Genomic DNA, 14,436 nt, shown 5'->3' on the forward strand with positions numbered 1-14,436 from the left:
AGACGCACATGTAGTTACAGATGCAATTTAGATACAGTTGCAGACATAAGTGCGGATGTATACGTACAGGTAGTGTATTGGTGTAGTGGTGCATGTAGGTGAGATACAGATGCAGGTGCAGATGGAGATGTAGGAGATGATGCACATGTAATTGTACATATAGATGTAGATGAGTATGTAGGTGAGATGTGGCTATAAAACTGGATGTTGGTATAGATGTAGCCATAGGCTTAAGTGTAGATACAAGTGTGGACGTAGCTGTAGAAAGATGTAGATCTATGTGTAGATGTAGGTGTAGGAATAGCTACTTCCCCACACTCCCTTCCTCTGTGTGCCATTTGTATACATTATTCTTGCTTTCCCATAGCTTTCTGTCTTCCCTTTTCTCTTGGGGATTGCTCCCAGCACTGCAAAGAGATGGACTTACACTTTCGAAGCCCTTAGGTTCTCCATTATATAAATGAGCTGTAACTGATTTTTCCCAGTCCCCTATTACGGAACATCTCAGTTGCATCTAGTTTTCAATCTTACAGACAAGGGCATAATAGTTTTTCATTCGCACCTGCATTCTTGGAATACGTGTCCGTCAACAAATAAAATGAAGTGGAATTGTGGTGTCAATGGTGTGAGCATTAAACTTCTGCAGGTACTGCTAAGTGTAGGTTTCCAAATCTTTGGTGAATGACTGACATAGCTTAAAAAGTGAAGCACTCCAACTCTGGCACCTGACAATAGTCATTGCAAAAAAGTCTACATCACCTTTTTTTTTTTTACATCAAACTTCCTTTGTCTGTTTCAACAAGTGAATGCCCACTCACCAGAGAACCGTCAGAACACAGTCACCACTGAGCTACATACTATTTCTCTCATTTTAGGAGAAAAGGAGGTTTCCATTATTCTCAGTCCTTAAATATATTAATTCTGTCTACATCATATTTAGAGGTTTATAATTGAAAGATAATGTTAGTTTAATCTCAAATGCAACTATCTTAGAAAAGTGCCAATATTAAATAATGGAGGTGTTAATTGCATGTGGCAAACATTGGCAGAAATAACCATTTAGGTAAATACACTTTTTACTAGTTCTTAAAATATGTCAGTGATGCTTGGATTGGATATGGGTCTTATACAAAATAAAATGCTCCTTTCTAAATATTATTGTGGACACTGAAAGCCTTTCTCTGTTAGGATATAGCTCATGGATTTTAGGCTGAATCAAATACGGTATTAAATATAAATATAAAACAGAAATTTCTTTAGGGAATGATATAACCTGTTTCTTTTGTTCAGGGGAAGCCAGGCAGCCAGGAAGGTCATATGACTTGTTTGAACTCATGCTATTCAACCTGAGGTTATCCTGATCAGATACCTATTTACATTGCAAGAACTTTTAAATGTGTCTTTAAATTTTTTATCAAAGTGTCGTTGATAGTCAATCTTATATTGGTTTCAAATGTACAACACCGTGGTTCAACAGTTACCATATTATTAATTCCTCACCCCTCTAGTGCAGTTACTATCTATCAACATAGAAAGTTACAGAATCATTGACTATATCCTCTGGGCTGTACTAATTTGTATCTCACTTTGAGATGTTGTCATTCATATTTTAAGGGCTTAGAGAGATTTAGAAACTATAAGGCATTGTTCTTAAAGTGTGGTCCCTCCATTAGCAGCATCTATGTCACCTGGGAACGTGATAGAAAAGCACATTTGCAGCCCCAGCCCCAGACAAAGGATCAGAAACTCGGGGTGGGGCCCAGCCCTCCCAGCAGTTCTCCTCACCTGAAAGTTTGAGAAGCACTGCACTCGAGCCTCCACAGAAAGACCGGGAAAAACTGGGTCCCTTGCCATGACCCCAAGGTGCCTCAAACACAGCTCCCGGGGTACTGAGGGCTCCTGGGCACAGGCACTCCCGCTGAGGGGGTGGCCTCCACCCTGCCTTCTTCCACACTTGGCAGTGACCTTGTTCCTCATCTGTGGGACCCTCTTTAGACTTTTTTTGTTTCTATCCTTCCAATGTGAGGAGATAAGCTGAAGAAAAACAGCTATTAAAATGGGCCATTATATGTATATGTTATATACAGTCTTTATATTTTTATCCAATCAGAAGTAGCTCCTTCTTCATTTTATTATTAAAAATCAGAGAAACATTTTATCCCCTATACGTTTTTACATAGCAAGTTTGGTGTTAGCCAGAAGTTAAATATGACTCCCTAGCGACAGAGGCAACTTCCTGGCTGTATTTACAAATTGCCTTTGACACAAATGTTCCCAGACGCTGTGTGTTTCTAAAACATAAATTTAAACAAAGTATTTGGACATAGATTAGAGTCAGTTTATCCACAAAAGCAAATGACACAAAAACAAGTGAATCGGGGGATTTATTCAACTCACTGGCAGAAGAGGACTGACATGGAGGTGATTTCTTCCCCAGACAGGAAACCTGTTTATACTTCCTGACGTACAAGTTCGGAGGTGTGAAAAAGTGAACAGGGTCAGGCGGAGCTGTTCATGCCATCCCTTTGCGTGAGACCCTCAGTGGCTTTCTTCAGCACGTACCACGCCAGCCCGAAGCACCTGGGCATTCACCTTCCTGAGATACCTGCCAGTTACCAGGAGGGACGCACTCTCCTGTAGTTCCCTTTGGAATTCCCTTCTTGTCTGGTCAGTAAAACCATCACCCGTGACGGGCGCTCTGGTTTCCCCTGTCCCCAAACTATCAGGCTTAGGCAAGCCGGATGGGGCATCAGCAACTTTGTGTGGAGCCCCATCCCAAACTGAAACCAGTCTTTTACTTGTTTATTTATTTCTAATTTAAGATGACTGTTTTTGGAAGAGGGCATGTGTTGATTTTTAGCGAGCCCCAGACCTTCCAGCAGACATGCCACAGGGCAAGAACCCAAAAGGCATTTGTTGAGCAGAGAACTGATTGTTGAGCACGGGCTGTGGAGAGTACAATCAGAAGTCAGGGTTAGCACCGCATGACTGCTGGCACACCACTTCTCCCGTTCTGCTGCTGCTCAGGGCCTACCCCACATCTTCAACAGAGCTGGGGGAGTGCCAACAAATTATTCAACCAAAAAACCCTTTTTTCCCCTAATTTTTCTCATTTACTGGCCCAATCCATTTGGAAGCTCCTTACAGAGCAACGTGAGGAGATGCAATTCGCATTTGCACAGGAGTTGATTTTGTTTGGTCAGTTAGCTGAGGCTCTTTGCGGAGGAGAGAGAACTATGAGGGGGGCCATGGGCCCGCAGAGAGCTGCTTTCTGGACAGTCTTGGGGCCGTTCATGAAAGAGCCCTGGAATAGTATGGGACCAGGGAAACATTTTATTTTCATGGAATTCAAGTAAATTCAACAGAGTTGTACTGAGTTTTAAAGATTTAAGATAAAAGGATGGATAAGAACAACCCCCTCCTGTTTTTCACACACACACACACACACACACACACACACACACACACACACACACACACACATATTCTGCACACATTTGAACCCATTACACTCAAATGCACACACCACCACTTCAGACTGCATGTGGTTTATATGAACTACATGACAAACGGTAAGTATACTGCCCACTACAGGCATCTCCTACATGCCCCAGACCTGAAAGACACACCCTCACTTCACACGTGCATTCACGTGGACACATACAAAATCACAAATTTGGTTTACACACACATTTCACATCAGCATATCTGCTCATCTATACACATAACTTTGTCACATTTTTGACATCATATACACATAGGACTCATGAATATTCAGAAGCACAATAAACATTTACACACCACAAACAGACAGGCCCTCGATCTTTCATCACGACCACATATCTCACACATTCATATTCCATACCACCCCCTAAATCCCATGTTCCACAGCCGGCTCCCCACTCTTCACATGCTATCCAAATCTGTTCATGTATGTGTATCACAACCGAGTAACTGGTTCATATGTCTCACAAGACATACACGCACACACACTTGTTCACCCACAGGATGTTGCTGTCAGGTTAACCACATCTGAGAGAAGCCCTTTGGCACTAGAACAAGCAAGATTGATGTACCTTTGAGAATGATGGCTTTGAATAGCAACCTGTGTGAAACCGGGTGAATGAAACATCCATATGTGTCGAATTGAAGCTGTTCTGCAGCTAGGAGCTCCTAAGACACAGAGAACACACGGCAATAACCAGTTTTGTCATCATAGTTGTCACTGACCTTGGCTGTGTATATAATTCACTGGACATGTTCCAACACATTATTACATGTAATATTTGTTGCACGTGTTCAGGGCGAGACACTGAGAGCCCGAGGAAGGAGGAGACTTCTGCAGTGTGACCCAGTCAGGAGGGGCCAGAGTCAGGAGCAAAGAGGGCCCCCTGGCACTTCATTCCACCAGGCCAGTGAGTCTCAGCTGGGAGGGAGCTGTGATCTGACCCCCAGGGGACACTGGGCAACGTCTACAGACACTGTGGTTGTAACAACTTGGGGTGGGGGATGCAGCTGGCATTTAGTGGGTGGGTTCCAGAGATGCCCTTGGACCACTTACAATGCTCAGAATAGCTCCCTATAGCAAAGAAGCATCTAACCCAAAATGTCAGTAGTGCTGAGACACAGCAACCCAACCCGGAGCTTGACCAGGTAGCTTTCTGACGTCATGTTAAGGAGCTGGAAGGGCGCTCCCTGGCCTAACATGGGCTGGCCCTTCAGCTGAAGACTGGGAAAGGAGTTCGCTCTTCAAGATGGGCCATCTGGGTGCACGCCCTGGCTGGTTCTGGCCAGGAATAAGAGAGACATAATAGGCTTCTCTCCACTGACATTATTTCTACACATGCCCTCCAGAAGCCATCTCTCTATGAAATGGGAATTTTATTGAAACAGAAGGACTGAAACCTCCTGAACATGAGCTATAGCTGAGCTGATGAATGACTACCCTTGTTCTTAAGGTTACATGCCTTCTCTTCAGTAGCAATTAGAAGAGAAACGAGGAAGAGCCGATGGAAGCTTCTCCTTGTATGACATGAATCAGCTGGACAGGCCCTGGAGGAGCTGAAATACATCAGTGTCACCTATTAAATCAATCAGCAAGCAAGAGGGAGGGCAGAGGAGGCCGGCAAGGGTGCCAGCAGCCTCCCCCAACGAACGAGCCTGCCATTCCGGAGTCTGAATCTTCCCCTTGTCTTTGCTTCTTTGGGCACAAAAACCAGTGCAAGTCAAAGGAAATGAATGATTTCATAGGAGAAAAAAAAAAGTCAGCTGTTATTTGAGTCATTAGAACAACTGTGAACAATGAGAACATTGCTGAACCCAGATCCTGCTACGGTCTGCCGCGAAGGTGGCAGGAGCCTCTTGTCAGATGATCAGTAGTTTGGTGGTGTGTTTACCTTCTGACAACGGGAACGATTTCCTTCAAACCATCCACGTTCTCTCTTCTGTGCCTTCTAATGACTAAGGAATTTCCAAACTCATGGTTTAATGGCATCTTAACATCCCCCCAGCAGAGACCATGTGAGCTGGTCGCAGCAATCCAGTAGAAAGGTGTCATGGCCATTATTATTCCGACTTAATAAATGATGAAATGAACTGAGTCTTTAAGCAACTTGACCTCAGCTACTCAAAGTGACAGTAGCAGAATTAGAAATGCAGGGATGTTAGGAGTTTGAGAAAAGAGCAGCTAATACCTCACGTTCATGGCACTAAATCAGAGCTCCCAGTGATACTTGCTGGGAATATTGGGGAGCTTTAAAAATGCTGTTGCCTGGGTCCTACCCGAGACATTCTGATAAAACCGATGGGGTCATAGCCTGAGCATCGGGGCTTTTGGAAGCTCTCTAGACGATTCTAATGTTAAGCTAAGTTTGAGAATCGCACACTAGGGATTTACTACATTGTAGGATGGGAAAAGGGTTTGTGTTTCCAGGCAGCATCACAGTGGCCTGGTCAAGACTTGAGCTCAGTGACATCTGACTTCGAAGTTCATATTCTTCCCAATCTGCTCAAGAATAATTGCCAGCCCCTGTCAGGCACCCAGTGATTTGCACTCAGCTTTCATAGCCCACATCCCTTTGATTTTCACGAACACTGTGAAATATGAGCAGGGTGAGCATTGAGATTGTCATGTTACAAATAAGGAAGTTTCAGCATTTTTAACTGTCAGAAGGAGACATTGGCTTTAAATCTTATTCTTTCCTTTCTTCATTCATGAACTTTAAACCCCAAGCTGCTGGCTTCACGATGCTCAGAAGTCCAGACATGAGCAAAATAAAACCAGCCTGATCCCCACGGCTTTGAGAAAAGGTGGGAAGAAAGGCATGTTTTCTTTGTTACCTGGGAGCATGAGGCTGGTGACAATCCATTGAGGCAATGTGGGAGTGACTAGAGTTCAGGACCTCTGCCCTGCTTCTCATGCCACCGCTCTATCCTAAGGTTACCCAACAATGATGCTGATGGAATTTGAGAAGCAGGGGCTGAGGGCGCAAGTCTGGTCAACCAAAGTGATGAGCTTCTAAAGGGAATATGATATGTAAGAAAGAAAAGCAGACAAGCTGGTGGTGCAATTCACACTAAGAATGTAATTGAAGCAGGTGGAACTTGAGTGACTGTGCTACCTTCCATGTCAGAGCATCTCTCTGTCCAGACCCAAAGGGAGGCCACATGAGATGCAAATCGCACTGTGGTGAAATAAAGCAGTGCTGTGGACCGACACATGGGGTTCATTGACTGCCTTCTTGTTCTTCAGCTTTCTTTCCTAGAAACCCTGTGTATTTTCATCTGAGTCTATATGGAGCATCAGGCCTTGGGACTACTATGACAGTCCCTGGACCCTCTGGTCTTCCATGTCCGTGTCAGGCCCATGGGATTCCTGACAGTAACAGGAACTCAGCAAATACTTCTGAATGAATGATCTCCAGGACAGCTTGAGTACAAGCTCCGCATTTCCTTAAAACGAAAGTTGGGATTTATTCTCTATTTTTTTTCCAATCGATCCAAATTTAGCTGTCACCATCAAATACATTACAGAGTGGGTTTTACTATTCAAGGAACTAAGCAAAGTTCCTGGGCTACTGAACCAAAGCCATTGTTGCTCTCATAGCAAAGGGCCCTGGGCAGCTGTGACACATCTTGCTTAGGTGCTCAGGTAGAAAGTTCACCAGCAGGGTCATTTGATAAAGATAGACCTAAGGGTCAGGAGATGTGTCACTGTAGCTGTATTTCTATTTCATGCCCAAGATCACAGAAAAGAGCTTTTAGTTTAAACAATAATAATACCTGTGTATGTCTGGCTAAATGGAGTGCTCAGCACTGTAGCATGTGGCCCTTCATTGATACAGCATTAGGCCATTTCTACTCATTGAGTTGGAAATGGTCAGTGTGATTTTTCTCAAGAAAATCTCCTATTTCTTCATTGTTTACGATCTTTCAGTGGTCCTAAGTGATCCAGAATTAAGTTAAAGGGTCTTCAAGATCTCATAAAACCCCAATTTCCTTCTCCAGTGCAAGTCTCCTCTGCCCTGGGATGCCCTCAGTGCCCGCAGGATTAAGCATGCTCTTCAATGCACGAGTCTTGCACTTCCAACCTGTTCCTAAATTCTTAAAAGTGGAATAGCAACAACAGATGCTTACTAATATTTAATATTAATATTTAATATTTAATAATCTTATAAGCTCCTTACATGCATTTATTCATTTAATCCTCACAAGAACCTCTTAATGTGTATAGGTTCCATAATCACACTCACTTTAGAGCAGGATAAACTAAGGCAAAGAGAGGATAAAGAAGCATATTTGGGATGCGGATCTTCCAGTCCAGCTCCTGAACCAGCACCTAACCAACAGACGTCACTGCTTCTCTAAGAAAGGAGAATAGGGCAGCTTGCTGCTTTTCTCCTGAGACCGCTTTGTGATGCGTGTGATCCAAACACAATCGCCGCTTCCCTAGTACCTGCTCTGCACTAGGAAATGTGCTAGGCTTTTTACAAGCATGTTCTTATTATATCCCATCAACATGCTGGGAGATAAGCATTGTCTCCGTTTTTCCCAGTTTCCAAATCCAGAAACCAGAACCTCAGGGAGGTACAATGCCTTTCAAGTGCTGCGTGGGCTCAGGGCTATGATCCCTGGTTTATGTGATTCTAAAACAAGTACCTGTACATAGTAGTTACCCTAAAAATACATAATAGATTCAATTTAGTTTGTGCAATGAATTCCATTTATCTACTCTCAACCCTAAATGAACATGTATGCATTTATTGATACCTACTCTAAGAGAGTCTAGGACACCACAATCCTGCATACAGTAGGGAGAACATTCATAGGAGAGATCCTCCTAATAAACACAGTTAACATAAATTCAGAGGTAAGCCCAGGGAGGGGAGCCCAGGCCCAGCATGTGCCATAAGGGAAGGCTTCCTGGAGGAGGTGATAATTTAGTTGAACTTCAATGAAACAATAGATTCCAGGCAGGATGTAGGACATTTCAAGTTAAGGAACAGCACAAACAAGGCAAGAAGGGAGAAACAGGATGGAGAGACTTCTGATGAGACATGGTAGAATTAACTAACATGTCTACTAACAATCCTACCCCAAACCCACTAAAACTATAGAGAAAGGATGGTTCAAAAGATATATACCCACATGAATGGAATACCAGGAGAGGAGACGACAACAATTTTGTAGGCTGGAAACATGGGTGGGTGGTAATTTTTTAGTGGAATTGAGAAAATACAGTCCTAAACCAGAATCTAGGAGATCTGTGTACTATCCAACTTACGTCATAAAATCTTCAAAAAAACCTTGGAGGTATACAATGTCAGGTACCTTCCTTAAAATTCTGTTTATGACATTTTCGGATCACCAGATCTTCCAAATTGCCTTTACCTCACCCTGACCATGAGGACTGAGGTTTATTCTATGAGGAGACTTGGACAGAGGGTCCGAGGACGAGGGGATGTGGGGCAAACCATGGAAAGGCAGGAAAATTAAGTAAATGTTTGCACATAGGATGCTGAAGCTCTCAGGCCTTTTCCAATATTTAATTCCTGAAATTGTGGCAGCCAGGACTTCACCCTCCAGGCAGCAGATTGTGAGATTCTTTCATGGGAAAACTGACCACTTCAGGCAGAAAGACCTAGAATCACTGGGATTGGGTTAATACTCAAATAAGTAGCTGAAGAGGGAGAGTAGCCCTCTCTGAGGGAGGGATGCAGGCTTGGGTACTTCTTTGCCCCTCTCTGTACTCTTCTGAGAAACAGGGTTGGAGGCAGGGAGGGCATTTGCAGTGTCCGGGTGAGGGGTGCTAAATGGCTAAACAAGGGCAGAGGACTGTGATGGAGAGGAAGAGGCCGGTGAGAACCTACTCGGTGGGACTCTGTGACTGTGTGTGAAGAGGGGCGAGAAGAAGCAAGAACATCCCCAAGTGTCTAAGAGAAGAAGCCAAGTGTTGCTACCACCAGAGAAAGGCGACCAGGGTAAAGGGAAAGAAACAGTGGGGGAAGGAAGAATTATACCTTGGACCGTTGCACTGCTTCTGGAGAGAAACACTGAGTTCCACTACAAGATGCAATAGCAGTCTCTTTATGCTGTCGTGCTGATCAAGGAAGCACGGAGGTGATATGGGCAACATCAGCCTGAGTTCCTGAGTAAAAACAACGTGGAACCAAAGACCCTGCAACCCAAGCAGGGTATGCTGGGAATGAGATTTTAAACCTTGGTTGTGTAAAGTTGCAAAGACTGTGGAGCTATTATCTCAGCCTGTCGTCACTGCTAACCAAAGGGAGAATGAAGTATGAACACTCTTTTCCACACTCCTGAGGTCATTAGTTCTATGACCTAATCCAAGTGTCTTGTGTTCTCTGTGACTCAATTATTTTACCTGTAAAATGGATGCACTACATACCTCATTATTTTGTTTTGAGGTTGAAATTAGCAACAATATGTGTAAAGCATTTAGATTTATAGCGCATGTAAAATATTATGTATGTAAAGCCTTACATACATTTACCATATTTGTAAAGCATTGCAGCATATGCACATGCCCAGAACATATGTAGTGTATGTTATTCTCATTACCAATGTCATTATTACTGGTGTTCTGATGTTTGAGCAAGTATCAAGCCACCTTGCAGTGAAATAGAGTAGAAATAATGTGATAGGAGAGGGAGACCACTGAGTCTTTGGTAGGTGAACTAGACTCTAGTCCAGTTCTACCAAAGGAGTTTGGGGGAAACATTATCTTAGGCTATGCAAGAAGCTAACCTCTCCCTCCACCTGTGCTTGAGGATTTCAGACCACTTTTGCAAGGTCATGGTGAGCACTTCCCTTGGGTCCAGCATGGGATGGTATGACAGGTGTGAATGGGGAGTCCGTGTGATCATGTGCCCATTCTAGGCAGGGATGGATGGTGGGTGGGCCTCACCTGGAGACCGAGTATGGTGTAGGTGTCTCATTAAGGACAAAAGACTGGAGGCTCTGTATTCACATGATGGTGTCACATTTTTGTGATGCTGTGAATGGCTTTGGTTCCAGACACCTTCCCTCCCAGTTCTTCCTGATCACACACAAGAGTGAGGGCAGAGAGAGGAAGCTGAGGCTGATGGCGTCTCACACAGGATGTTCCTTATGAGATCTGGGGGCCTTCCCAGGCCGTGATGAGCCTCTGTGAGCAGCAAGGAAGCAATTATGGTTTTCACCCTATCGGATACATTTAGGCTACAATTGATTGTTGTCCGCGACTCAAAATCTGCTTTTCTTCATCCTCTACCTGCAAGGAAAGATGCCGTAAGCAGGTCTCAGCCACTCCTCCTACTGCCAGGTTTGGCGTCGAAGCATCCTTCACTCTTTATTCAGACCTAGTCCCAGTCCTAAAAGGGCTTTAGTTGAGCAGCCACAACAAAAGCTGCAACCCTAAAAATAACACCCCGAACAGCTCCAGCACCATTACAACTGGTAAAACTGTATATTGAACATTTCTTTTGTGCTAGATTCTCTGCTCAGTCAATTAGGAACATCATCTCATTTATTCCTCTAGAAATCCACAGGACATAGATATCACCAATCCCATTATTTATATGAAAAAACTGAGGCTCAAAGAGACGTGTCAACTAACTCAAGTTCACTGGGCTCAGATCTGATTCTGAGTCCCTTAGCCAGTCGTAGCCTCTCTTCCGCCTCTTTTGGCTCAGCTGCCAGGACATGAGCTAGACTGTGAGCAAGTTGTGTGAGTCTATGCCTCAGTTTCTTTGTCTTTCACATCCATCTCAAAATGTATGGTGAGGATTAAATAAGTTTTAGAAAAATATAAGCTTCTTGACATATATAAACAATAAATATTGACTCTCATCTCTGCCCTTCCTTCCCTTTTCCCCTTGATGTCTTTCTTCTTTCATCAACGTGTACGCAGCCTTTGATGCGCAGCAGGCACAATGACATGCAAGACAGATTTCCCACACTACACAGGCACTCTTTTGCCAGCATTTGCTCTGGGACAGAGAAGCTCTTGTTAGCCAGAGGTCTGAGCAATTCAGCCTCTTCTGCTGGAGAAAAAGCAGAGTTGACTGCATTGAACCTCACATATACAGAACTAGATTTTAAAAATAGTAGTGGCATATTATGACATTTGTTCAATGTGACATTGCCAAGCACACTGTAGAGTCAGGTGATCCTCTGTATTTCCTGCAAACAAATCTGTTGCATGCCTTGGGTAATTTTAGAAGCAGGATTAACTTCCAATGTGTTGCTATTTTATGGAAGAGAAAAAGCAGAGAAAAATGAGACATCAAAATTAAATTAACTCCCAATGCCAATATTTGAACCTTCATATCAAGAGCAGAGAGTCCACACACCCACAGAGCCAGGAGTTAATCAAATTCCCAGTAATGAAATATTTTTATTCAGGTTGAAATGATAGCTCATCAGCAAATGAAACTGGTGCGAGAAATACCCCGTGTTTTAAGTACACACATGCAAATAGACATAACAGCTGCCATTCCCCTTTTGCTTCAGGAAATGTCCCCTTTTGGAGAGCCTGTTCTCTGAAGGCAGAGTCCTTTTTAGGTCTTCATTCCTGTCCACAAGGTCTACACAATGTGGTCCAGTAACAAACACGAGGAAAATTCCATCACTGAGTGAGCATGCTGTAGTGGAAAAGCGTGCCGCTGTAACGGGAGCTCAGAGGAATGAGGGCACATGTGTGTCCTGGACGGGCCGGAAGCCTTTGCAGAGCGGATGCTGCTCCAAGTGCAGGCAGGGAGCAGCGTTAGCTCCGCCCACTTTCCCAAGAACTGAGGTGTGGTGGGGGTGCCGCTTCCCCTTTCTCCCAACACCGGGGAAAGAGACATGGTACTCTTCTTGTCGTCTAGGGAATTTTGGATAACCAAAGAATTTCCTGTCTCAAAGTAAAACCTCTGCTTGCCTTTCTGTGGTCTAATTTTCTAGTTTCCTTGGGTCCTTTTGTTTTGCAGCATTGCCGTCTCCTTAAACTTCAGCTTCCATAGCAAGACCATCTTAGATCTGGATATTTGTATCTCAGGAGGCTTTTCCTCCCGAACCACTTCCTAATATGCCTGCTTCAAGGGGCTGATATCTCCGTTCTTTGGGAATTAAGGGCAAGAATGATGGCTAAGCTTTGAAGATTTAAGCTCAGCTGATATCCTGAAATTCACCATTACCCATCTGAATATAATGCTTTCCTTCTGAAATATCCTACTTTCTGGATTTCTAAATCATCCAGACTCCAACCATGTTCATTCAGGTAAAGACGTTTTGCTTTCTGAACGACATATAGTTTTGTCTTTCATGAAATTGCCTTCCCTGTGCAGCTCAGTCTCACTGTCATATTCTTTGATATTGCAAATTGGGCTATCAGTGAACCTAGGAAACAATAGAACTTACCTTCTGAGTCTTTGGACAATAGTTAGGTTTGACATTAGTCTGATTTCATCTTCCTCTTTGAGTCCTGGATTCTTGACCTTTCAAGGTCAAATCATTCCTGCATTTGGACATATAAGGTATTAATAAGCTAAAGGTCTGGCCACATGGATGGACTGATCACATAAAAAGACTTTAATCAAGTAACTAACTTCTACCAAAATATGTGAAGATTGTTCTGGAAATCCAATTATCATCCTCTAGTTTGGGTCCCAATTCATTGGTCAATCTACTTAGTTAAAACTTATCTACAGAGACCTTCACCTCAATCCCACCCCATCAGATTTAGACATTCTCAGGATGGTTTTTGGGAGCAGGACCACAGTCTGTGAATTAAAATCAGTAGTATGGGAACTCATCAACCTACTGTTGACACATTCATTGTGGGACTAAGAAATGTGTGCCACTATTGCACACTGCCCCACTGATGCCAAATTCTGAACTTCATCATCTCCATTTTATTCACAATTTCAGCTGTATCCACAGGCTCAAAACCACTTACCTGAACTCCTTGGAGCCAGATATATTTTGCAATTCATTTGTTTTAAAATTTGAAAGTAATGTACGTGTATATTATACATCACATATACTCCAAGCAGTCTTGGCAGTGTCTGCCATCAACCACAACAATATTCTTGAGGCAAACGTGTGAAGTTTATAATAAGTAGGTGAGTAAAAATTCTAAAGAGACTCTTGCCAGGCCACTAATGGGCTCAGATCAGGTTAAATTGTTTCCTTAAATAATTTTACCAAAAGCTTCAGGTTTCCGAAATATGGCTAAGGGATTTCTGGATTGTATTTTCATCATTGTTACTACTAAAGCAACTTATATTTTACTGAACTCACTGTAGTTAACCTGTTATTGCATTGACTCCTTCTGAAGTGCCGGTGCTGCCATAGTACTGATGAGTCTACTAAGGTTTAAAGAATGTAAATAATACCCTCACATAAATAATTGGCAGAGCCAAAATTTGAATTCTGGACAACTTGATTCCAAGCCAGTATTCTACTCACTTTACCATATTGTATCATCTACAGTTCTGGAGAGCTCAATTTTGAGTGGGTTCATTTCAGGGGATCTTTGTTCCTAGGATAGAGCAATTTCCTTGGGTAGTGAAGGGAATCATGGTTTCTGTTATGACAAAGAAATGGAAGGTAAAGTCTTCTTTAAATGCTCACTGAAGAACAATGTTTACAAATATGTAATTTACAACTCAAAATCTAACTTCCAAAATCCTATTCAGTCAGTTCCTAATCCAACCTACAGGACCTGTCAGGATGCTCTTTAATACTTACATAGCCTCCTCTGGCTGTCCTTGTGTTCATTCATTCATTCAACAACTATTTATTAAGTACTTAATATATGCCAGGCATCATGTGAGGAACTGGGAATACAGGAGTGAACAAAACAGACAAAATCCCAGCATTCCTGAAATTTATAGCCTAGGGTAGGGAGATAAACAATTATTAAAGTAAAATAAATATGTGTGTGTAATTACA

Source organism: Manis javanica, chromosome 2 (genome assembly GCF_040802235.1).
Source record: "Manis javanica isolate MJ-LG chromosome 2, MJ_LKY, whole genome shotgun sequence".
In the NCBI taxonomy this organism is placed as follows: Eukaryota; Metazoa; Chordata; class Mammalia; order Pholidota; family Manidae; genus Manis; species Manis javanica.